The 27592-nt window shown below is 41.4% G+C and overlaps 1 protein-coding gene across 4 annotated transcripts in view; it reads right to left on the reverse strand.

Annotated features, from left to right (window-relative positions):
- Positions 1–27592, reverse strand: part of ST3GAL3 (ST3 beta-galactoside alpha-2,3-sialyltransferase 3) — a 142484-nt gene that overhangs the window by 57373 nt on the left and 57519 nt on the right. The window lies entirely within an intron of this gene.

Genomic DNA, 27592 nt, shown 5'->3' on the forward strand with positions numbered 1-27592 from the left:
ACAAAGGCATAAAGGAAGCAGTGCAGGAGACCATGAAGTAGCATTTGGTTTACAGAGGACAAAAATTCAGTACAGATGTAGGTGTTTTCTTCTGCATTCATTATTGTATAAATGATTCAAGATTTGCCAAACCACACAGTTGTGATCTATCCAAAATCACTTAGAAAGAGAGATCTAGTTCTTCTTAACCATGTGATTATGGGAATACAATTAACCTAATTACACCCTCAACAGAAAAAAAACAGCAGCTACTAAAAATTTGTCCCTTCTAGAAACAAAACAATTAGTGCTTTGCCAAAGAAGCTACAATACTGACTTCCATAACAGACCACTTCTGAGTGTGCCGAGATCAGTGCTAATACTATAATAATTGGTGTTAATAACTACTAGAAAACTGTTCAATCAGTCATACCAGAACAGCAGCAAGGATGTTCTGGATCAGGATCAGGCTATGAAATGAAGGCGGAATGTACTGTGCCTTAGGAGTCAGAGAGTTCATTACACCTCAAGCGCAATGTATGGGTACCTGAAGAAGACAGAACCTGGCTAATCTAGATCTCGCTGGCAGGCAGGATGAAAGCAGGGCTTGCCGCTGCTCCTTCAAGCTGTTTGTGCACTAAGCATGCAAATTCACGTTACTGCAATCCCTTAACTTCTTGCACCTGAACCATCTGATATAAGATAAACTCATTTACACTACGCCGCCGTCATGGACGCAGAAACAACACCAGATAGCTGCACAGTGAGGAAATGTTGGAATGAACGTAAACTGCAAAATACAGTCCAATCTGAGCCAATGGGAGGTTAGAAATCCCTGGGAAAGCAGGAGACAGAAAGCGGGAGTGTTTAACAAAAGAAGAGCAGGACACTGCAACTCGCCCCTGAGTACTGCTTCACATTGACTCACACAACCTTTAGTTAGATAATCTATAGCCATAAACACAGGATGCACAGATTACGTGGCTGGTCTAGAAAACAAGGAGTGTTTGTCCAGAGCCCATAAGAGAGCAGAGAATATGAAAGGATTGGTATAATTTTATCTGGGAAAAAATAAGGAAGATGTGTTAGATACATCAGAGCTGCTGCATACCTCAAGGAAAAGAGCAGAAAAACAACACTCCACAGCCCTGTTCAAACAAAGCAAAACAACAACAAGAAAGGATACAATAACACCCTGACGATACTCTAAGAACTTCAATAACATGACAAATTAGTTGCTTGTTCGTACTGCTGATTCTTAAAGCTCTGATGCACTGAAATGTAAGTACTGCGTAACACTGTTGGGTCTCCCAGGAGTTCTCTCTGCCTTCCTCCAACATCAACAGGAAGAATTCTTTGCAGGATTCTCATGCAATGCAGGAGTTAGAACCCAAATGACTGCAGGACAGATGCTCACAGCTTTTCCTTCAGAGCTAACAGCAGAATGGTGCCACAGAAGGGTACCCATATTCCACAAGCAGTAGCTTCAGTGCAGGGCGATGGCACTGCTTGGGGGGGGGGCACCACCAGTGGTGGGCTGATTTTGTTAGGTCACCAAATAGCTCTGGTTTTGCGGTGCTTAAAGAGGAGGGTGAAGTGCCCACTGACCTTTTTACTGCATTTGCTGCAAGTGAGAAGGAAGTTTTCTAGCAAATACTGCAATAGCTTTAGGTCTCTTGCTGTTACCTGGTAGTATGTAACACTATTTTACTCAGAGCAAGGGACTTCTAATCAAATTTCTGACATTGAATTCACACTTCTTCATTTAAGTCCACTCAGGAACAAGTTTGGGAGAAATACTACTGCTACGTGGGGAAAAATAGAGTGCTTAAAGGATATTTAGCTCCCATAAATTTTGAAGGTAATCCCATTCTGGAAATATTAAAAGATCATGAATGCCATAAGCACATGATCTATGAAAAGCACTTTGCCACCCCAGTAAATCAGAGCAGACCAGCAGCGATGTCTGGCAGTGACAGGGAAACACTGTCTGCCAAAGCTCTCCAGGAGCATGGCTGCTCTGTCTCGGCTCTGAAGCATGTCTGGTGTATTCTAGGACCCTTCAGGAAACATCAGAATATGCCTCAAACAGTCCATGGGAATGCTCGCAGCAGAGCACCTAAAATACATTCCAAGGAATGTGTGGGAGTTTGTCAAACGGAAAAACTAAATGCCTCTGACTGATACTAAATGTTGTATTTACTGAGCATCTTACACATGGGATGCAGCATTTCACCCAAGTCATAGAACAACAGAGGTTGGAAAAGAGCTCTAAGATAACCAAATTCAACCCCACCCCACCATGCCCTCTGACCACATCCCTCAGTGCCACACCTCCACGTTCCTTGAACACCTCCAGGGATGGTGACCCCACCATGTCCCTCTGCAGCCTGTGCCAGTGCATCAGCACTCCATAGGAGAAAAGATTGTTCCTAATATCCAAGCTGAAGTCATCCACCATGGCTACCTAAAAGGCAGGTCACCTTCATGGCTTCAGAGGTTTGTGCTCTATGAGAAGACAGCACATAAAGCAAGAGTCTCTGTTTTTCAAATTCAAATTTCAAGCACTTCCCCTTTATTCCACCTTAAATTCCCAAACTGACACAATGCTATTTCATATCACAGCAGACACGAAGGGGTGAGGAATTCGGGCGTTCATGGCACACAGCTGTGACCTTTGTGATTTGGGAGGCAAACACCAAGCACCTCAAAATCTCCAGTCTGAATGGCATACCCTAGCAAAGGATGTCTCAATAGACAAAAATAGCCATTGAATAGCCACTTAATCTCAGGTACAATCCTTTACCTATTGCTACCTGCTATTCTCAAGGCAATTAAATACACAAATGCAAAGAGAGGAATAAACTCAGACAAAGTGAAAGCAAAATAAATACAACAGCTTATATTCTTTTGCTAGAAGATGGAGGGAAGAAGATGGTCAAGTCCCTGAAAGAGCTGAGGAAAGGATGGCACTGCGTATCTAGAAATCAGACAGTGGTAAAAGGCAGTTGGGCACCCACTAAGCTCCACTGTGAGTTTATATCTCAGCTGGTTCCCTCCATGCAATAGTAGGAGTTCAGCTGTTCCATTTTTCGTTTCTTCTTTAGAGAGAATCAGTAGAGGAAAACTGCAAGATGAAGGAAAATTTAACTGCATTAGAACCTGGAGTTGTATATAACTGCACGTTACATTTGTGAAAGGACATGGAAAGCCTCCAACATGAGGTGTGTGCTTTATTTTGTTTAAAAAAAAAACATGAAAAAACGACTGATGTGTTCTGGCAAGATTTCCATGCTCTCCTTTGTTTGCTTATGCTGAAAAGCATCCACGGTTAAAAAGAATAAAATCTACCAACTTCATTAATAAGACGGCTGAAATACAAACCGAAGCACTCTAGCATTGAATAATTAGCACGGAGAGATTTATAAAAGCACAGGAAGAAGGTCTAAACTAACCTTTTCCTTTCTCCCTAGTGAGACCTAGATGTATGCGCTCTCCCTTGCCTCCCTTCTTTGAGAAGCAGCCTGGCTTGATAGCACAGGGAATGAGACTTGTGATGTCCCAATCTCACATTTCTTACTGACATTAATCCTCTGTCAGAAATCCAAGCAGCTCAAAGATTCCTCAAGCAGCTGAAAAATTTAAGAAACTGCATTAATAAGGATTAAACCCATCCTACAAGCAACATACTTCTTTTCCTAAATCAGCAAATAAATGAGCCAAAAACGGATGGTTGCAAGGAGGAAATCTTTGACAATAGAGATTGGGCTAAAAATTAAGTTGATCTTGAACTGCAGAAATAGTCCAAAATAAATGAGACATTGCGGTAAAGACATCTTACTACTGAAGAACAGCCACCATGGGTCAGTACCACCTACCACTGTCATTTGAAACCCCTGTTTTTTCTTGCGATTGCAGCCCATTAAGCACTCCACTATATTCAGGATTAGAAAGCATCAGCTCCAGGGCCATTCCCAGCTCTGAGCCTCATGCAAAAAGCCACGAACAAACTGGAAACAGGAGAGCTGCAGGAGAGCTATGAGAAAGATCTAGGGTCTAAAAAACATGATCCCTGAAGAAAACGAGAAACAAGTGACTTTGTTTAGTCTGGTGAATAGAAATTGAAAGAGGACATGATAAACCCTTAAATATTGCAAGTCTGCTGCACAAGAGAGAGGTTATATCTCCTTATCTCTGGTGAGTAGAAGTAGGAGCCCTGTAGAAGTAGGAGCTTAAAATGTTTTAGAGGAAACAAGCATTAGAAAAATGTTTCTTAAGCTCGGGATTATCAAGTACTGAAATCTATTACCTGCACACGTGTTACAGAACCTGAACTAACTGCATTCATTTCTTTTTGTATTGTTCTATTTGCATCTATTAAGAATGGATTAGTCATAGCTGTGTCCACTTTTAAGTGGGAAAATTAAATAGATGACCTTTTGAAGCTCTGCATTGGTCTACTTCTTCGTACCACTTTCACACTGGGCTAATGTTGCTAGGAGGTGTCAGAGTACCCAAGCCATAGTCTACTGTAGTGGGGCACCAAGAGCTACCTGTCAGACTCCTTGTGACTCTCAAGTATTTACCTTTATATATGGTAATCAAATTTCAGTACAAACACAGCTTCAGATAAGCAGCACATGGGTTTTGCAAGCCTGCTGCCTGCCAAGACTGTCTTGTGTTTGTACCCAGTACCTTTGTGATAAACAGGAAGACACGTAAAGTTTAACCTTTCTGCAGTCATTAATATCTTGTGCTTACGCACGACCAGGACACAAAATCAAAGACTGATTTAATATTGTCTGTCTCTCCTGCTAATTGACCACTTTATAACATGGATGAAGTCTAACACAGTGTTCTGATGAGCTTACCTATAGGTTCTCTGTATAATGGCAATAATGATGCATGAGACTGTAAAGTTTTGAGATAAAACCCATAAATGACAACAACCCCAAGAAATCAGTTTGCCTAATGCAACCAATTCCTCAGACTCTGCTACGGGTTTTCCAAATGCTTCAGACAAAAAACATACGTGCACTCACAAAAATAACAAGATGCTTCCTTTAAAGGCTCACTTCCTTTTGGAAAAGAAAAAAAGCTATAAAGCTCAAGCTATAAAATTCAAACAAGACAGAAACTTTGTCCTAACCTGCCTCATGGCACAGCACATAAGACAATGTGGAAAACTTGTCATTGTTCAGAGAACCCTCTAATACCAAGGAACAATCAGGTAGGGGGTGAAAAGCTGACTTCAAGACACAGTAGAATAATGTTAGCTTAAAAACCAGTCTTCTAGCAATGTAGTTTGTTTTTCATGACTTATTTTCAAAGATGTGAGATTGAATTACAGCGAGTTTTTCCTACCAAAAGCCAGGTGGGGCATCTGTGGCCTTTGAGGGAGCACTGAGCCAAATAGATGAGATTACATGGTATTTGGAAACATGATGAAGGTGAGCAAAAACAGATTGTAATTGCTGCTTGAGCTTTCAAAGCCTTCCATGCAAAGAAAAAAAAATAGTGATGAGAAGGGAAGGAGAATGGATCTAGTTCTTTCCCCTGCAGACTCAGCTCACATGGAAGATGCCAGCCACCAACTCCATCAGTCGGACAAAGTTTAGCACAATTATGGTCCAGCTCACATTTCTCCAGAACAGAAAGGAAATCACTGTTTCTTATTAAAAAGAATAGGAGGGCAGTAGTTTAGGATCACTGCTGCTGCACAACATACTTTTACCAAAAAGCAGTGAATCGGATCCTTGTGGTGAAGATCTAATGTATGGACCAGAAAACTTCAGGTGATGGTCACAGCTCACATCACTGTCCTGTTGTCCTTCATCATAGATGTCTGATCAGCTAAAATGAGTGACTGCACTTCAGTTTTAGAAAACCACCTCCATCCTATCTGCAGGCAAGAGTATATCCACGGCCACATCACTCCCAGCAATCCTCCCCTACCCACCAGACTTAGGGCAGAACACACCAAATGGTTTTTCATTCTTCCAAAACCCTTTGATTTTGTTTCCTGCTACCACATTTCAGATACCTGTCCTGAGGTTATTCTACTGTACCAGAACAATTTTCCAATTTGAAAACACTGAAGCGCATAGTGAATTTTTTAGTGGCCTCCATGATGAGTAATAACCCCACTGCAGAAGGAGCCTGGAATACTTAATTCTTCCACCTAGAACAGCCAAACATGGAACAGATGTGACTGCTCTGTACATGCACAGCAGAGGGGATGCAGCAAGGGAGGAAAAGTGCTACGGAAGCTAATATAAAAAGAGGAACAAGAGGCAAACATGACCAGACAATGATACATCCAAACTGAAGATAAAAAGAAGGTCATTCATGTTTAAAATGGGCAAACTCCAGAACAGCCTTGTGATGGAAGCTGAGGAAGACAGGCAAGTGCAAAACAGATTACTCAAGTGAAGATTCATCAATTTACAAGAAGAGTTGTATGACTTGGTGTCTGCATGGGCAGGAGATTAGACTTTGTAATTTATTTGGCTCCTGAATGCCAGGTAATCTTTTATATCTGTCCCATTACTCTTTTCCAGATCTTTACCCCTTTATCCAGATTTTTACCCCTTAGGGTAAAAATTTCCTGCATAAGTCATACTAGAGCAACGATGTTGGTAGAATAAATGTCAGTATTTCAAGCACCATTCTTGAAACAGAAAGTTTGTTCAGAGAGAGAACAGTGTCACATTCTTCCAGAATTATCAATGTCTTTTAATAACTTAGACAAAAAAACCCAAACTATTAAGATTATATGGAAAATATTAATTTGCTTTAGTGTACACACCATGGTATTAGCAGAGGCGTTGTTGGCTCTTCTGACTTTGTTATAAATAATACAATATTCTAAAACATCTTACAGGACCCAGTTTCCTAAAAAAATTTCAACTTTCACATAAGTAAAAAAAGTAATTGGAAATGAGATTTTCATAGCTGGTAGAGTCTCTGAAACCTGAGGAAAAATACAAAATAATCATTATTTCCAAACTGCTTGCATTTTCTGTTCTGACTCATCATTACTGAGTATTTGTAGGTTGCAGCTCTCACCAGTGCAAGTTCCAGCAGTGACCTCCACGTGGTACAGAGAAAGCCTCCCCAGTGAAAATGCACTCAAAGGAAAAAAAAAAAAAAAGGAAAGCAAAACAATAACAGCAGAAGTCATTCACAGGAGCTATTCTGCCTACAGCAGCTTACAGTACATAGGCAGCCAGATGATAAAATGCAGAGAAACAAAGACAAGAATAAAGTAAATTGTTCCACTTCTTTGTATACTATTGTAAATTGACACTCAAAGACCATCACACGGATAGTCCATTGTGATGCTGCTAGAATTTTCTTTTTGTCATTTTTTAAAAAAGATTTTAGTTATCGCAATCTGTGTTTGACATAAAAAAGCAGCACAGCAATGGCAATCAAGTCTACAGTTCCATGGAGAAAATAGGAAGATAAGAACTAGAAATAAGGAAGATCTTAAGAGAGCTGTGCAGTGAAAACAAAACAGGATTAAATTCATAGAATCACCACAGATGGAGAAGACATCCAAGATCACCCAGCCCAACATCCACCTAGCATCAATATTTACCCAATTATCCATATCCCTTAGTACAACATCAAAACGTTTCATGAACACCCCCAGGGATGGTGATTCAACCACCTCCCTGGGCAGCCTATTCCAGTGCTTGACTGCTCTTCCGGAGAATAAATTTTTCAGGGGAAAAATTCAACATCCAACCTGAACTCACGGGAGATGCTGGGCAAGCAGTGATTTCTTAACTCCTTGAAACTGGACAAGACTTTCCAGTTGAAATCCACATCATAACTTTGCACTCTAACTCAAAGAATAGTGAGTGCGTGGAGATGATCACCATTGCACAAATGCCTAATTTCTTGAACAATTTACATCGGCATGCTCCTTCTCATATAAAGTTGTTCAAGAAGCAATGGTGAGATTCTCAAAGTTGCTTCCTAGTCAAAAAAGCACAATTCAGCTGATCAGAGAATATGTTTTTTTTTCTTTCTATGAAGTACAACACAGATTAACACAGCTTTGGGTGTCATCATCGGGGTACATAAAAAGAAACCAACATCCACTTGATGTGTATTAGTACAATCACAGAATCAAATAATTGTAAAGGGTTGGAAGGGATCTCTGGAGACCACTAATATCAGAATAGCATCACACACAGACACAGCTACAACTAAATTACAAAGCTATCGATGAGATCCATATCCTAACAGGAAAAATTCCATTTGTGTTTCTGATCCTTTACTGCACAACAGTCTTCATGTTCTACTGGAGGGCAAATTGGTGGCAGGCAGATGTTCCTATTGAAAGTTCAGACAGAGGCTTTTGCTTCCTCTAACCTCCAAGAATTTCAGCATCCCACAGGCACTGGTTGGGAGCCCAGACAAAAAAGACCAAAGCAAATGCATCCCAGGTGCCAGTAGGTCCCTCTAACTTTGCAGAATGATTGACATGGGAGATAGATCTCCTGTGCCCAGTTTCGTGTCATTCTTTATCTCCTCACCTAATTAATTCCAGCCCTTAGCCTGTGAGTTATCAGTACAGCAACATGCATTAGAATCTTCCAGATAACATCAGCACCGTTTAATTTAAGCCTCTCTCCTTTGGTCCCATGGTTTTAAAAATAAACAAGAATTTTAACAGAACAAGGCTAAGACACTGTGCTTATAAAAATCTCTGTCTCAGTATTTGTTCCACAGATAAGGCATGAGGACTGGGCACTGGAGAAAGCTTATAACCAAGAAGCCACCTGACAAAAATGAAAAGATTTACTGACTAAAGGAGTCAGTGGGCGCAGAGGATTCACTACTCAAAGCAAAAGGACGCTTGCCTTTTTCCTTACTACCACCTGAAGAACAGCACAGACCTCATTCCAGGAATGGAGTTTTTCGGTGAGATCCTTCATTCCAACAAGTTCCCACAGGACAAGCCAGTAGCAAAAAAGGATGCTGCTGGTTTATGCATTTAAGATTTATGTAAGTCACCGAAATAAATGCTAAATATTATTAGCTACTAAAGGAAATGGATATGGTGAAGATGAGGGGATAAAAAAAAACCAACAACATACAGACATGTTTTCTCTTTCAAAATCCTTGATAAAGAAAGCACTTCTCCTACAGCTGTGGGAAAGAAAACAAATCATAATGGTGAAAGTTAAAGCCTCATGTTTTGACTGCTATTAAAGGGTGATATGGCACATGGACAAAATGGAGCTTTTGTCCACGATCCATCACAACAGTCACAAAGGGAGTAAAGCACTCTCTGCCTGAGCCTGGAGTTCCACTTATTCACTGTATTTTCTTGGCATCACCCATTTTGGGTTTATTTTCTCAATCTTCCCTTTGCCCACCTATGTTTGGGCAACCAGATAGACGGGCTGAACAACCACTGCAGTATGCGAGGGCTTCACAAACAATTGCTGACAATTTACATCTGCCATAGAGAAGGTTTTCGGGTTTTTATTCCACTTCTTGAAAGTAATAAAACCAGCTCCATAAAGGTATTCAACTTTGCACTTCAGACATGCTGGGATTAGACACGTTCAGCATGACAGTGCAGGAAATCTTGCCCTCACGATGACAAATCACGTTTCTTCTCCTTCATTCCTACCTTTAACAAAGCTACCATCTTCATGGGAAAAGATGGAAAAAAACTCATGAAAACTCACAGTCTAAAAAACAAAACTTTTGGAATGTGTTGGCAAAGAAAATGAAGAGCATTATATAAATAGTGAGTTATCTCAATCACCAGCTATTTCTAATGCCTTATCATCTTAAGTACTTTTACCCTCCAATAAATCAGCAAATACTTACTCACTCGTTGAAGCTTACTGAAGTGCAACAGAAGAAATAACAAGAAGTAACAAGAAAGCTATGGTGTAAGCTACCAAAAAAATACTCCTTAAATTAAGAATTTCTTATTCAAAGTGTCGTAAGGTCCTAGAACACATTTTGACTGCCCTTCCCAATCATCCCAAAAGGATACTGCTCTAAAACCAGTTTCCCTGCATTAGCTGAACACAGTTTAAGTACCAAAGCTGAAGCATGCAAACCCATCTAATTTAGGACACGCTTAATTTCCCCCATCTAAACAGAAAGCTGAAGGGCCACTTCAGCTGAGGAGCCCTTCACTGTGATGACAGGAGAAGAGCAGATCTTCATTATCCAGCAAGGCAGCAGCACCATGGGCCACATGGAAAAGTTCCCACAAGTATTTATGGGCACAGTGTTCAAGAAGACTGAAAACAAACAACCACAAAACAAGCAAACACGGCAGTGTCACCCCACATTTTTCACCTCCACACTGCTCAAGCTCGGCCCTCCTGAGGTGCACTGTTCCCTCCTATAGGCTGTTCCTCCTTTACCTTGGTGCAGTTGGCAGCCACGTTCGCAAGCAGCCCAGTGATAAACCTGCAGAACCTCACATCAACACTGTGTAAACATCGCTGCCCGAACTTAAGCATCCACATAATCAAAGTCTTTCATGAACAATCAGCACTGGGTTGAATTCAACAGAAACTGCACGGCTATGTGTCTTCTCAACAAATCAGGTCATTCGTGTTGACCTACTTGCCTTCTAGCAATTACTTCTGAACAGCCCAGTGCAGATTTTTCTGTAGAAACAGACTGATAGGCGCTTTGCAGCACTGGTTTTCATCTTAGCCACGAAGTGTCTCACATGGGCAGCCCTGCTGGTGATCATGAGCTCCAGAGCAACAGAGAAAGTCTGCTTCTGACAGCCTCTATCAGCTAGCTCAGGAAAAACAGAATCCCTCATTACAGGAATTAACATCTCCCATGCTGGAATTACGAGCAAAAATACAAGAGCAGATTTAGCTGAAATAAAGGTAAGCAGGAACAACAAAAACCTTCCCAATGTGCCAGTGTCTGGCACAGACTTGAGTAATCCATAGCAGACAGTGTGAGCTTTCATTCAATGTTTACTTATTTCTTCTTTTGATATCAAGGTGTGCTTAGAAATCGAAATCACCTTTGCCTGTTTTGTTTGTTTTTACACACACACAAAGTTACTGCAAGCATTTCCTGGGCTCTGAGAACAGTAAAATAAGCCCAAAGCAGAGCCCAGGGATTACAGTCACTGCATCTCAGAGAAAGGAAAAAAGAGCTGCTTGACTTTCAGCTTGGCATTCTTTTTCAAGGATTCATTAACTTGATTGCACAGCAGTAGGGAAAATCCTACCTAAGGAAGCAAGCTAGACTGTAGAGGAGCAGATCAGGGTTCAAAATCTTTTCTCTAAAAATGGCAATAAGTGGATGTCCAAGGTGAAGTAAAGAAAAGGGCAAAGTGATAGAATACCTCCTCCCTAACTTTCACACAGCTTTCAAATGCTTTCAGCTCACTGGATTTCCTGAGCTTGATGTGGTTTGTCTAATCAGCAACCCCCTTCCCTCCCAGAAACAGAGCACTCCTCAAAATATTTGTCCAGACTCTCCTGGAATCCACACAGACGCTTTGCAGCTACCACATTCCTTGGCAAGGAGTTGCCCAGGTATATTACCTGATGCACAAAGAAGGGAATCACTGGGGTTCTTTTTGATGTATTTAAGTAGAAACAGGTTATGCAGAAAGACTGTATCAGAGTTTTTTCCCTTCTTTCTTTCCTGCAGTAGAAGTTAAGGGAGAGCGGAGCTCAGGCAGAGCTTGTGTGCTGTCTCTATTGGCCTGTGGGAAGTACAGGAGCATGTAAACTTTGGTATAGCAATGCTGACTTAAAGCTCAGTCTTGTGTGGGAAGTGTTGACAAATTCCCTCTGGTAGACACTGAAATCATTCAACCAATTAACCGAGATTAGATTAGTTTTGAAAAATGGTATGAATAAGATGCGTGCAGCTACACATGCTTTTACTCAGTCAAGTACTGGTAGGACATGAATTACATCAGGCATCAAAGGCTACACCAAATCAGGTCAGCAGCCCCAGCTATAACAAAAACCAGCAGTGTGCTTCCCACAGAAGTAAAATAACTGTACTAAGCAACAGTGGAATAAGCTGACTTGTGACACAGTTTCTCTCCCATCCCAATCAGCCTGAAAGTCAAGGCCATTCAGCAAAGTAATTTTTACTTTTTAAAATACCTCTTCAACAGTAATGTCAACTTCACACGTTAATATATGACTGTGCACAGCTTATTCAGATCCTGTCTCAGTGAAGCCTATAAGCTAAGACCATTTAGAAACATAGCTTATTTCCATTTGCTTGAGAGCTGAGAAGGGTTAAAGGTGTTGGACTTTTTTTTCCTGCCATTCACTTGGTTACACACACCCTTATGGTATTTCTTCTGCAAACTAAACACATCATGATTGTGCTCACACAGAATCCATCTGTGTGATGAGAATCCATCAGCAGGATGAGATTTTATTTAGGAGTAGATTGGAAGGAGGTCTGAACTTACAAGCACAGGAGAGGTCAGACATGGTCTTGCAGCCACCCGAACAGCACACTGTGGGGCTGGACAGGGTAGACTAGGCCAGAACCAATAGGTTCACATTGCATGATCTTCAGTCATAGCGGTTTTGCCAGTCTGTATCATCCAATGGTCCTCTAAAAGTTTAGAAGACTATGTTTAATTTCCCTTTTAAAGAGTTTTCCCGGTAAGCAAGTTTATTGTGTTGTGGTTTCTAAATTTTCCTTTGCAAGTTTAGATAATACACTTGCTCCTTCTGTTTCTGCAGCTGAAAGTCTGATTTTAATGAGAGATTGCACATTTTGGTTAGCAGCTCAATCATTACGTACTTAAGCCTCTTTAAAATTCCTAGATGTATACAGTTCAGGACGGGTGATTTAGTGCTCATTAATTTCACAGTGAGAGAGACCAGAGACGCTACTTCATACAGATTTTACTGTGCTGAAGTTGTTTTTCATGAGTGTACAGCCTTAAAACCAAAAGGCAGGAGGGCAGATTCACAAACCCACAAGACAGATGGGAGCTGAAGCTTGAATTAGATACAGTCTATCCTCTATCTCCTTCCTGTCAGTACAAAGTATCTCAGAGAAGGAGCAGGGACAGTAGGAAGAGCAAATGCAAGGGTCCTGGTAGACAACTGGCAGAAGAGCCAGCACTGCATCCCTATGGCAGAGCCCCACCAGGGACTGCTCAAGGGGATCCCCCTGAGCCCCAGCTGAGCCCTGGGACCAGCACTGGGCTCCCTGGTGCCAGAGGCACAGGGACACACTGCAATTAACTAAGGTGATTAAGGGATTGGAGCATCTGCCATGGGAGGGAAGGCTGAGAGTTGGGGTTGTTAGCCTTGAGCAGAGAGCATCTGGAGAATCTTAGTCATATGTAAAAATATCTGATAGGGAAATAATGAAGGCAGAGACAGACTCTTCACAGTGGTGACTGATGTACAGAATAAGAAGCAATGTGGAGGAAAAAAAATCCCCAAATATAAGAAATCTCATTCAAAGTAAGAATTGTAATTTTTTCCCCTGTGAGGGCAGACAAATATCAGAAGAGGATGACTGGAGAAGTAGTAGATTTTTCATCCATGGAAATACTCAGTCCTATTGGAACAGAGCCCTGAGCTACCTGCACCAGGCACTCTGGTTTGAGCAGGGGGCTGGATGAGGGCATCCCCAGAGGTCCCCACTCAACTCAAACCAATAATACAGTAATTCTCCCCACAGCACAAGGAACATTCAAAGTACAAAGGCTCAAATACTACTCAGATCAAATCTCAAAAACAAGGGCACGCTGTAACTCGATTCCCATAAATAGAATAATTAAGGTAGGAACACTAAGATCATCCATTCCAATGTCCAGCTACCACCAGTACTGCCCACTGATCATGTCCCTCAATGCCACATCTCCATGTTTCTTGAACACCTCCAGACATAGTAAGTGTTATAGCTCTTGCCTCCATCAGCCTAACCAACTGATCAGATTACAAAACAGTAAAAAAAAAAAACCAAACAACTAACTAGATCAGTGAGTAGTTATTCCACTGACCTAATGCTTGATGAGAAAGAGCTTGTGGAAATGGGATTAACACCTGTGACTACAGAATATCATCTTCTGGAAATCACTGTTTAAATTTGCCAATTAACAAAACTGGAAATCTGCGAGCATTCATGTCATCCCTGTCCTAATGTACCTGTCTTAAAACACACAAAGGAGATTTGATCAGTCAATGCATGTATCTGTGTGAATCCTTAGAGTCTTACTCTGAAATGAGAGTGCCTGTATATAGGTAATGCCTGCTGCTTAGTAGGTATAAGGAAAGCAAAGGATTACTCTATTCATGTGACGCTGAGGAGCAGCAAGAGACTAACCAAAATAAGGGAAAGTGAGCCTCAATGCTGTAGTTTCATTACAGGTCTCCTATATTTGTAAATGCCCAAAGTCTACCCACAGAATTTAACACCTTTCCAGTTTAAGAGACGAGATGGAAGAACTGTGATAAGTAAAACATCAGAGCACTGTTAACACAACTGGGAACTGTGCCAGGAGACTTAGGACTATAATGAAGCCAACAGTGCTGCTGCAGGCAAGGACAAAAGGACAATGACAGAGTAGAAATTAAAAGAACAAAAATGCCCAGCACGTCCAACAAGCATAAACATTATGGCATTGCTACAAACTGTTAAGTTCTGTTATAAGGGAAACAGATAGTAAAAATGACAACTTCTCCCCCATGTTTTTTTTTTAAGCTACTCTTCAGCAGTCTTCTGACAAACTACAGAAACTCTGCAACTGCACAGGGAACACTAATAACGAGCATAAACAGGAAAGCTGCTTTACTTTTGTCCTCAAGACAAATTAATATTTCAACAACCTGTCGATTCCTCTATTAGTCATGGTTCCCAATAACCACAGGGAATATCTCAAGAATAGCAGGGAGATCAGCAAACAGTGAATGATGCAGCTCAGACCCACGATCCGGTTTCATCACGTGTACCTATGAGGCATTTTGGTCAGCAGAGCAGGACATTTCCCAAACCCAAGCACACTGTGGGAACAATGCAGACTTCAGTTTATCTGGGCTGAGGTTTCATTTCTATGTAGGTGACTCCAAAAGTAATGTCTCCTATTTATTTACATGGAAACTACAACAGATACAAAGAGCACTATAATACTATTTGATAGATAAAATTCTCAGGTATAAAATGCTATTTTTCAACATAGCCAACACCATTAGCTATGTATTTTTGCCAGTGATGAACAAGAGCCTGCATGCCATGCTCATCAAAACCTGCATGATCATCCGGAGTGTGACTTGTTGCTACTGCTGAAATGCACCATCCATCTCACTGTGCTCACATCCACTGTTTGGTGGATCCAAAAACACCCAGTAACTGTCAGTGGATGAATGAATGACAATGGGTGCCATTTTTTTCCAACATGGAGGAACGCAGTTCCACACCTTTGCTTAATATGCATTTCTATGTCAGATGCCGTTTTGTCAGACTGTCCCTCTGCTGTCATCTGCTGCACAGTAACAAAACCTAATTGGAACACTGATGGGAAGGTTCCACCTCTACTGCTGCACCACCAACATTCGCTTTAAACATCCTGGGCTAATGTAATAACTTAGGAGGCATTACTTTTGGAGTGGTCCTAGTACATCATTCTAGCACTGAGCCAGCTGATGTGATAAGGAGTATAAAATGAGACTGGAGAAAAGGAGTAGCAGCACTTGGGTAACACTGGCAGCTAGAGAGCAGGTTCCACTCTACAAAAGTTACCATCCAAGTCTGAATCCAAAAGTGAGGAGGCAGAGACACTCAGGCAGGAATGAGCTTATGCCCACCCAAAAAGTGGACAGCTCACTTAGGACTGTAACATTCCTAGAGAGAGAAACGTGGTGGCAAAGCCAAGGCTCTTGACGACACGACCACCTCTTTTCAGTGACTTAACAAAGGCTATCAAGCCTATGGATCACTACTTCAAGAATTCATAGGGCTGTCCATCCCAGTTATGTTTATTTCTAAACTATCTATATCTTCAACTATTTTCTTGTGCATAGTTCTACAACGAGACTGACTAAAGAATGATCTTGTGCTTTTATCAGAACAGTTCAACCACAGCCATGTTACATCATTCAAAGGGACAGGCAGCATGCAAAGCACTTCTCTGTCTCCACACGAAATCTTACGCATTCATAACTTTCTGTGAAGGCCATCAACAGTTTCAAAAAACAATTTCCACAGTTTGATTTTTTAAGTCAGTTTGAGCAAGCTAAGTCTAAAAAGTCACGGTCTAGATTTCAGAAGTATCAAGTGTGTTTAAGCTTCTATGGCTTTGTGATTTATGCAGCTAAAAATCAGACTAAGTTACATAAAACATGAAATTAGACTAAACTTTGAAAATACTAGTTTATAGTCAAAGGCTTCAAAGTGACTGCAAAAGAAATCAGAAAGCATATTTCAACAGAAATGTAAAAGTTTTACATAAATAATTTGCCTTAAAAATGTTTTCTGTTCATATTTTCTTAGTACATTTATGACTATTTTTCTTTTAAGGTACACAGCAAAGAATTACTGAGTCATCATTTGTTGGTCACGTTTTCCTTTCTCTTAAATACATTTTAAAACTAGCATTAACATTGCATTGAAGCTGGCGATCCATGCAGATGAAAGTCAAATATTGTGTGGCTTTGCTCACCTCACTGTGGGTGAACAAACCAAGAGAGTAAATTCAGAGTTGCATCAGCTGAACTCATAAAGTACCAGAAGCTCCAGTGGGAAATACTGATAAACCACTCTAAATTAGCATCTTACAATTAGCTCCTCTATTTATTTGCTTGGTTACAAACTATAGGACTAAACACTGGAAAGTACAATGAACTCATGCCAAAAGAAAACCTATTCTCTTTCCCTGTGTACAAAATGCATTTCCAGCTGCCTGTGTACCTAAAGGCAAGAAAGTGCCTCTCCTCTTTCTTCACCAGCATAATTCACAGCACCTGAAAATGAAAACTGCAAAATGAAAACCCAATAGGAGCAAAGGATTCAGCATTTAGAAGCTTCCCATGAGACTAATCCTTAACCTTTAGAACCTCTATTCTATTAGTAACATGGTTACTTTATAATGATTTCCATCATCACGGCACATTTCTGATCTTCGTTAATAAAATGTGGTTCTGTTCTTCTGCAGAGATATCTCTCAGGATGGTCATGTGTTAGGCAGACTCCACCTCTCTCCAATTAATAAAGATAACTGAGAAATAGAGCATAAAAACAAATGGGTGCTCTAATCTATAATGAGGTCAGAGACTTAACTGCAAATTCACACCATATAATTCAACGTCGTTCAAGGACTTCAAGCTACTGTCAAGATAACCTGGGATGCACATGGTGACACACCATGCAGAGGCAAAAGCTTCATCCCAGAAGCAGCAGAGCCACGTTAGAGAGAATAGAACTACCCATGAGAGCTCCCAGTTCCAGCACAGCCACCAGTCTGCTCCTCCATTCAAAGTGAGGTTCACCTCCATCATTTCTTGCCCAGTGCACATACCCCTTGGCACGCTGCTCAAACTTAGGATGTTCATACTCACAGGGTAGTTTATGGAAACAACTGACAAAGACTACATAATTCAAACCCAGTTTATATTCCTCCTGCTGGACAGATGAGCAATCTCTTGCCTTATCTTGCATTTTTTCCCCCTTGCCTTAGGTACATAGACTAAAGATTCAATAATTCTGAATACTTCTAAAGGAAAGTATCAACCAATAATTCACTTGTGCAATTAAATTCACTACAGCCTTGCAAACAGCTTGTATGAGCTGTCAGAACATTCCCAGGCTTGCTTGGAAAAAGACTTTATGTTTAACTAAGCTAACAGTTAAGTGGTTGGCAGTAACGGTCTGCAGAGCTCTGTGGAAGCCAATAAGCCTGAATTTAATATAGTGGAAGAGAGAGAGTTAGTGAAAGGAGAAAGATCTTGTCACTGGAAGTATGACAAATGAGAAGGGTGAACTTAACAGCAGTTTTACAAGAGACTAGAAGGAGCAACACAAGTGTAAACAAGAGGGGAAATAAGCACATTACTGTAATGAGACTAAAAAAGAGAAAGTCCCAGGTCAGGGCTCAGCTATGTTAAGAGGGGGCAGCTTAATGCTGTTCACAGAACAATTCTGGAGCAGAATCCCACGGGTTATGCCTCTACATGGGTATACTATTTGGGTCACATTTAGCAATCGGGACGTGTTATTTAGCAACACAGATTCAGGACTTGCTGATTCATACAAGCCAACTGAGATCACAAAGTGTTTGGGTTCTCTTTTCCTGTTAAAGTCTTCGTTATTTACTGCCTGCAAGATTGCACTGAAGCTCCCGCCAAAACTCATCTCTGATGTTTCCAATGTACGTTCCAAAACAAAAAAACTTGGCACTGCACCAAACGTTAAAATAAGATCGTCATCCTGCTGCCAAAGAGGTCCTACAGGTTCAGAGACAAAGAGTGAGAGAAATCATGAACTGCGGTGCACCAAAAGGAGCTGACAAGTGTTTTCACCAAAATGGTATCCCAGCGTAGTGGGAGAGACGGTGGTTTGCAGGACAGAAATATTATAGCATGAAGGAAAAGGGCGGATGAGGCAGTGGCTCATAGCCTCCAGGCAACACAGAGAGGACAGCATGCAGAACTGCAAAAGGAGCAGAAACAGTCCAGTGCAGGAAGGACAGAAAATCTCTTGCCAGCAGAATAATCTAACAGCCTCCAGGAATGTTACCAACAATGTCAATCACAATGCTAATCGGACCAAAGCTGAGGTCCTGTTATGCTAAGTGCTATAAAACGGAGACCACTGACCAGCCCCGCACTGAAGGAAATGTCAGTCACTCATTCAGGCCAGGGAAAGGCAACAAAAATCCCACAAGCAAGGGAAATACACAATGGCAGCAGTTATTTTAGCTCCATAATTTGAGAAACGGGTTTAGGTAAGAATGAAATGACAGTATGAAGAAACTAAGGTAGCAGTACAGGCATAACTTGAATGAAATACAGCAATTTAAGGAAATCTGGAAAGTTCTAAGACAGCTGTGGGCAATAAAGCCAGGAAGGCCTTAGAATACAGATGTAAATGAGCCAGTTCAGTAATGTGGCAAATTTAAGGAAGCTAAGATTGAAAAGCTGAAAAGAATTCCACAGTCCAACCACCTTCAGAATTTGTTTGAATTTCTTGTATCTATTTAGCTATTGCAGCTCTTTAAACGTTCCTAAACCCAAGGTGACCTTTAAAAAAAAAAAATCCCTGAAAAATTTGCCAGCACATACAAACATATTCTAAAACATGCTGTCCGGAACAAACAGTCTTCAGAACAGGGCACCAAATAGTCTCTATAATAAACCAAGAGCAATTAGTCTGCTGGGAAACAAATTAGCTCATTTTGTTCCAGCAGAGTAAAGGTGGCTGCAAGGTTCCAGGGACGATGTGAACTGTGATGCCTTTTACTGAGCAACCCTTCCTGAAGCCCACCAGTTTGCACCTGCCAGAGGGAAATGACAGTTTCCACAGCCTGGAGCACAAAGCTGCGTGCTGGCCGGCAAAAAACAACAAGCAGTACTCCCTCCCTGCTCCCTTTGCTCCTTTAAAATGTTCCTCCAAGAGCAAGAAACCTCTGGAGCACCAGTACAGACTCTCTTTAGCCTTATCTTTGTCTCTGATGCTGTAGGATCCACCTGCGTGAGAAGGTCAATGTTGCTGAGAGCGGAGCACTGGAGACAAGCTGGAGAGCAATGGAAGAGTTCATCTTGCACAGGAGAGAAAGGACAAGAGGTAACAGCCTTAAGTTGCTCCAGGGAAGGTTCAGGTTAAACGTTAGGAAAAACCTCAGAAAGAGCAGTGATGCATTGGTGCAGGCTGCCCAGGGAAGTGGTGGGGTCTCCACCCCTGGAGGTGTTCATGAACTGAGGAGATGGGCCACAAAGGGACACGGTCAGCGGGCATGGCGGGGTGGGATGGGCTGAATGATCTTCAAGATCTTTTCCAATCTTAATGATTAAGTGATTCGGTGATTCTAAGACTGCTATGAAAAGGCCCCATTACAGAGTCAAGAGTTGACTCTTCACTTCACGGCAGCCAATATAGGCCTCCCAAATCTTCAGGCTGCTACTGAAACACAGAGATTGATTACAGGTATTTTCAAAAGCTCACATCCGGTTAATTTCATGTGTTTGTTTTGCAGCTACTTACAAGCTACTGACCCAGAATTTGAACTGTGATTTCTTAGAGAAATTGCTCTTTTGTTTTGTTCTGTTGAGTGGTCTGATGAGCAAAAGTGCACTGTAACCTACAAAAAAAAAAAAATCCCAAACCCCAAACCCCACAAATCTACAAAAAATGTAGCAGGAAATCACTCTTAACATGTGCAAACTTGGAAATCTCCATTGTTGTGTACCTAACTGTTAAGATGGGCTTTGCAATATCTGAGGGATTAGGAAAGAAACTCAGCAGCAGTTGAAAGTCAGTGCTGTGTTAAAAAGTGAATGTACAGAAATGAAATTCCCAGAACTCTTCAAAAACCTCATGTGTCCCAGTAGTATTTAAAGTGCCTGTTATAAGCTGGCCTTCCCACTTGATTTTTTTTATTACCTAACAGCCACAGAGTATTCATTATGAATAGGCTGTTGAGGGCTCTTCCTAATCCAGATGTCTTGTATGTTTCTGGCTTACATCCCCCAGAAGGCAGAAAGCTGCTTCATGCTCTTCAGACACCCATAACTCCGATCATTACTCAGTTTATCAATAACAAATAACAATCCCTTGAGCATTTCCAGATAGGTAGTCCAATCTTGTTAGATAAAGCCTGCAGGAACCTCTTCTCTTTCCTCCTATGCTTCTCCCCTCTCCTCTGCCTTTAGTGAAGCTCCTGCATCTTCAGAGAGCAAGATTTCTTTAGATTAGCTAAAGAGAGGATTATCTCAGAATAAACGGCCCTCCTGGTATCACTTTATTTGAATTACTGGATCTTCTAATTGTTTATCATAAAACAACATTCAAATATTTTGAAACCTTAACTGAATAAAGACAGTTCTGTCAGTAAAAATATTTACGGTAGACTCACTAATTGAGATAGATTCCAGCTTCCTGAATCTCATTACAGTATGCTGGGCACTGCTGTGAAAGTGAAACAAATAGGAGATGAAGAAAAGCAAACATTTAGAAATGCAAACAACTGCACGGTTTGACATTAATCATTACAAAAATTTGGTCAAAACCATCACTGTGACTGGCATCTGTCAAAATATCTCACTGATCCCTCAGCTCATGGAGAAAGAAAACCTGCAACAGCGCTGCATATTTCACAGAACTCTCAATGTTGAAGTGAATCATATATACATATATATATATATGTATTTATTTTGGTGATGCACAGGCTGCCCAAGGAGGTGGTGAAGTCATCATCCCTGGAGGGTTGCATGAACCACGGAGATGTGACACTAAGGGACATGGTCAGTGGGCATGGTGGTGCAGGTTTGGGGCTGGACTGGATGATCTTAGGGGTCTTTTCCAACCTTAACGGTTCCGGTATCTTAAGAGCGCCCTAGCAGTGGCATGTCCTCCTGGAGAGCCTGTCACCGTTCCCTCCTTCTCAGAGGGTGCAATGTCCTGAGTTAAAGGCAAACCTTATCACCTGAGAACATAGAGCTTCTGCTCTGGGCAAGCACAAAGTGCTCCTTTTTGTAGTATGCTTTTTTGTAGTTTCGGTCAAGCCAACTTTGCTCAATCAGCCTGTTTATCTACTATGCATGTTTTTGTGAACTATGGCAACATGCTGCACAAATGCCTTCATTCAGTGACATACTGGGTAGGTGGAAACTGCAGTGGTGACGTGTGTCAGGCCAGGGATGTTTCCAGACAGATCTGTGTCCTGTGTGAATGCTGACTCACCAAAGGGCAGGTATGAGAATATTCCACGATGAACAGAAGGGAAGTAAAGATCAGCAAAGGGGATAGGTAGGGGTTTGACTTAAATAGAGTGTGGGGATGGTTATTACTTACATTTGATTATGTTTTTTTCCCAGTACTAAAAATAAGTGATCAGAAGTTGGTATAAGCCAGCAAGATATTAAGTAAACTTTCTGTGAGTTGAGACCTTATTGCCAGCAACAAGTGATAATACAAAAATCTCTACATTTCACTATCACCAATTTATCTGTTCCTCATTACATTTCCATTATTTTTTTCAAATTTTCTATTATGGAGGTCAGCTTACACTTCTCTTGTGCTGGATAACTGAAAGCTTAGGAATGCAGCTATCTGCAAGAGGAGGTCTTGAACTTTATAGTCCAGGAAGGCCCGATCTTCTGTTATGGTTTTAGTTTAGTTTCCATCTGAGGAAATTAAGTACTATTTATATGAACAACAACAAAATCTGTTAACTTCAGTTTCCTCATTTCCTCTCTGGACACGGTTTAGAAGTCCCTCAGTTATAGCGATTACTACTAATACAGAACCAATGAATGAAGAATGTGCTTCACAGAGAAGAAATGGAGGAGACAGGCACCTCAAACCTTCCCCTGTATGCCCAGCAAGGAACAGATACTGAACACAGTTCCATGCGTCGCTGACCTAGGAAGAGAGAAGCAGAACAGTTTGGTCTTTCTTCTTAGAAAAGGAGCCTACTATTTTCCTGCTAAAATATCTTTCTGACTGAGCCCAGGTGGAGAACTGCACTGGTTGAACAGCACATACCTTTTACCAAGACACCACAGCCAAGTAAGGCCAACAATTTCTCTACAGATGCATTTAGTGAGCCAGATTTCCTTACCCTTGACAGATGAGGAAACCCTCTATGTGAAATGAGCACTTATAGAGCAGAAGAAAACAAGCCTAGCATTTATAAACTGTTTGGAATCCTGTTGTTCCATAAATAGTTGTTATTACTGAGGAGTTCAGAACTATCCAAAGGAGAAGAAATGCCTGGTACGTGTGCTGACTAAAATCTATAACAAGGGAAAAAAAAGCCAGAAAAAAGTTAGCGGTTTTCTTATTTTAGTTTTCTTTGCTTAAGCCAGGACCTGTAAGCATACTTTGCCTCTTTCAAACGCTGGACATCCTTTCTCTGTAGTTCCAAGAGCAGCAGACACAAGTCCAGCAACCATAGACTGCGTGTTAGCTGCTCAGCAGGGTCTTGGGCCAACATCTTCCTCTACAGATGCCTCAACTCCACAGACAATGTTTAAGAAACAAATCAAAAGCAAAAAAAGAGTTGGCCCCCACCTGCTCCAAAGGGCTGCCTGTTTGGCCAAAGGTTACATTCAGACTGCCTAGAGCTGGATATCATAGCTTAGAATACCAACCCAGCCATCATTTACAAACAAACTCCTAAAATCTAAACAAAGCTTGCAGAGTAGATAGCTGTGCTGCTATCCTTAATTCACTGCCTGGTGAAGCAGCTGGTGCAGCTCTGAACTTCCCTTGAGACCATCCCACAGTTGGCCCTCTCTTTCCAAAATGGAGCTCCCACCACAACAGCTGCTGTCCAAAGCACTCTATCGCAATACAGATCCCCGGCACAGAGCCCAGTGGCAGCTGCAGGACAGGGAAAGCCCTGTGGTCCCAAGTACCTCTCTTTGCCTCCCACTCTCAGGTCATTCAAAGCAATCCCACCTTTACTGAAGCATTTGGGAAGTGCTTACGTTCTAACTGCTCACTCATGGGCAAGTCTTCTCCCTCAGTGTAAACTTTTTCATTCCCGGATAAATTAATTTAGTTCTCGGGAATCTATGACACCGGTCATAGCTGCCAGCAGTGCAATTATACTTCTATCCCAAAGTATATGGTGGTGTAAACATAAACATATAACCAATCAGAAACAAGCTAGAACACGTGGTATCAATTCCAAACATATGAGTCACATATATATGTAAAACCCTGTAAAATGACCAACTTTTACTGGTTGGTTTCTACAACAGAACGGATGTATTATCTGAAATACATACAGTTCTGAAGCATTCATCATCTGTTTAAGCTTGGAAGAGTAACAAACTAGCACTGTCACTGCAATGATCTTCAGGAAAATCACAGTGAAACAGTTCTTTTTTAAGAGAGCTAGACAGATTTTTCTGGTTTATGTGTGAAGCACTGGAGAAAGCCAGGGCCCTGACACTCAAATGAAGCTTCATAACTTGTTAAACAATGACTCAAAGTACCTCGAGAGAAAAAATACACAACGGTTCTCAAAATGATGGCAAATCACAGCAACAAAAAAAAAGAAAAATAGCAATTCATTCATAGATTTTATTTTGTCTGTTACCTTAAAATTAAAGTAAAAGGTACTGAGAAAATAATAGCCAAAACAGCTTACACTGCTTGTGCTGCAGTGAAGTCAGAGCTCCTACAAAATTATCTGAACAACATCCTCCAGTGACTTTTCACATTGATACAGATAAAAAATTCTCTTTTGACTTTCTTGTTTTTAATGTAGAGTTGCTCCCCAGACTCCCTGTAAATTAGCCTAATAATCTTGCATAAATTAGGCTTGCTTTTCATCCATATTCTCAGCCAGTGTACATTGGCACAGTGACAGCATTTGGCTCCTGAAACACTTCAATAATAGAACAAAGTGTGACAGCAATAGAAGGGGAGGAAAAGGTAGCAGAGAAAATAAACTGATTTGAGATCTACTCCCAAATATGCAACTTGCTCGTTCTCAACTCCCTACTGTGGTTTTGATCAATTACTACTCTGCAACCAAATTCAGAAGACTCAGAGATGCTGCACACTTGTTTACAGCAAGGAGAAAACACCGGTGACACACGAAGTGTCAGAGACACCAGGGAACTTCCTGAGGATCTGGGAAGATGAGGGGCTACACCAATAATGATGTTCTGGAGAGCTGGATTGGAGTTTTAATAAAAAAGATACACACAAAAAAGCTTTCCTGAAGGGATTTATGAGTAAAGGAAAAGAAGTCAAGGCATGCATATATAAAAACAAGGTAATAAAGAGCTCAATCTACACGCTGATATTTTTCATTTTAACTGTACACTATTAGTACTGTACAGCTATTTATTTGTACATTTGCAAAGCCATTTCTTTTTTATTTTTTGTCAGATTTCAGAATTCCAACATAACTTTATGGCAAGAGATGCAAGGTACACAAAAGTGAGAGCACACATGTTTAGCACCTTTTTTCAGAGGCAAAAAGGAACACACACCCTAGGATCATCGTATCATTAAGGTTGGAAAAGACCTCAAGATCACCCACCCAGCCCAACCCCAGTCTACTCCACCATGCCCACTAACCACGCTCCTCAGTGCCACATTTCCATAGTTCAGGAGCACTTGCAGGGACAGTGACCACACCACTTCCCTGGGCAGCCTGTGTCAGTGCATCACCGCTCCTTCAAAGCAGAAATTGTTCCTCGTATCCAACCTGAAATCTAGCATCCACATGCCTATAAACCCTGCTTTACATCTAACAGTCTTGATTCAGGAGGTGAAGCAGCCCAGTGGATGGCACAAGCCCTTATGCTAGCAACACCAAGATAAAAGGAGAACGCAGAAACAAAACCTGGTGTTTTAAATCTTTTTAAAATCTCCTCTTGCATTGGACCCCCTCTCCTTCAACCTGACAGCAGCAGCATGCACATCTTCACAGGCTGTCAAACAGCAGCAGGGAGCTGTTGCCACATACACTTGTTCTCAAGTACAAGCTCCCAGCTGGTTCATCAGTGCCAGGAGCTCAAGTGCTAGCACTAAAGTTCTGTTTGCACAGCTATGAGCTCATCTCTGCAATCACTGTCATTGCCCCCTACAACAAAAATGAATGTGGGGAATCTGTCACAGAGAGATGAGCTGTTTGACCACACTCTTCAAATGCCAAACTAGTGGTTCACAACACCCTGCACTTCAGTTATCAAATGTTGCACTTACTGCCAGTTTCCTCCTGGAGCCCATACAGGTGGAACAAATTGAAGCAGTCAGTGCACTCTGAAGGGCAATCCAAATGCCATGGTTACAAATAGCAACAACAGCACAGACAGTAATTTTGGCTTGAACATTAGAAGCACATCTTCTAACAGACTGTCCTGTCCATGCACTGGCGTACAGTCAGCTGTGACAAAATATTTTACAAAGTATTTTGTTTGAAAAAAGTCATCCCCTTTGTGTTTTCAAACCATATATAATCCCCAACACACTAACTGTGGAGGTGAAAGAGTGAGAGAAGAAAAACACACAGGAGAAAAAAAAAGGCACTATTTCACAAAATTCAAACCACAATAATGCAACAAACAACATTTCCTTAGTCACACAGGATAAGCAAGGTGCTGTTCATAACTAATAACTAATTCAGCATATAAATGTATATATAATATTGTATAACCTATAAAATTAAGAGTACTGCACCTGAAGAGATCCAAAACTGAGCACAAAGCAGCTTCTGTTACAGTCAGGGTGCAGTCTCAAAATGACATAGCAGTTCTCAGTGGCAAACTAATTATCTAGCCTATTTCTTCAGTGAGCTCTCCAGAACCACATGAAGCTGCCATCCTTCAGATTCCTGCTCTCGTTAAGCAAATAATCCAAAAGGAAACAGCAGTCACCTTCCCAGGCAGTGGCAAAGCAAGGAACTTGTGCCCTGTCACTTCAACTTCAATGCAAGCCCATGCTGCATCTGGCAGTAATTCATGAAGTACTGGGTCAGATAGACATCAGTGAAGTCACAGAATCAAGAATTATAAAGACTGGAAAAGCCCTCTCAGATCACCTGGGCCAAGCCCAACCCACCCCACCATGCCCACTGACCACATCTCCCCGAAGTTGTGAAACACCTCCAAGGATGGTGACCCCACCACCTCCCTGGGCAGCCTGCACATCACCACTCTTCAGGAGAAGAATATTTTCTTAATAGATTAGATCTGCTAGCAGTTAGTCGGTCTGTTAATGCATAAACTCAGCCCGGGGTTTGAGCTGCCAGCAAAGGCAGAGCCTTAGAAGTCAGTTCTAAGCAGCAGAATAATATTTTCTTCTGAATAGCAACAAAGCAGGAAAGTGGAGAATGGAAAGGTATTTCTGTGTGCTTATTTTAAGAGGGACAAGTTCCTAGAATGGGATATGGAAATGAATAAGGAAGTATTTGGGACAAGAGGACCACACTGGCAGTCATGGTGATCCCTATTAAGGCCTCTGCTGGAGGTCTGTCAGACCCCAGTTCCACCTGAAGCCCCAGGCTATGCAGAATTCTGGGTGTAAGAATGCTTTTATCTGAAGAACAAAAGCTTCATAAACTACATTTGCAGGACAGTGGCAAAGACAAATCTGCCAGGCTCTTTTTGTGATGCAGAAGGACACTCTGGGACTGTGCCAGCTGCACAGGCCTGGGCTGGGTAAGCAGAGGAAGTCTCAGAAGTCTGAGACCCACAGACCTGAAGTCCCTTGCGGGGATGTAAGCAGCAGAAAATACAGAAGAATGACAGGACAGAAAGCCACTGAAATCTCAACGTCTGGAGAATATCTGTGTTATGTATTCACCACCAATATGAAAGCATTTTGAACTTTATGTACAAAGAAACAATTCAGCATGAAAATATAAACCCAGCAGAGTTTATGAGAGAGCTGTTCTTCCTCAGAGTGGGCTGCTGTATTTAAAAAG

This window comes from Cyrtonyx montezumae, unplaced genomic scaffold, assembly GCF_038088225.1.
Source record: "Cyrtonyx montezumae isolate F1298 unplaced genomic scaffold, pur_monq_1.0 scaffold_1, whole genome shotgun sequence".
NCBI lineage: Eukaryota > Metazoa > Chordata > Aves > Galliformes > Odontophoridae > Cyrtonyx > Cyrtonyx montezumae.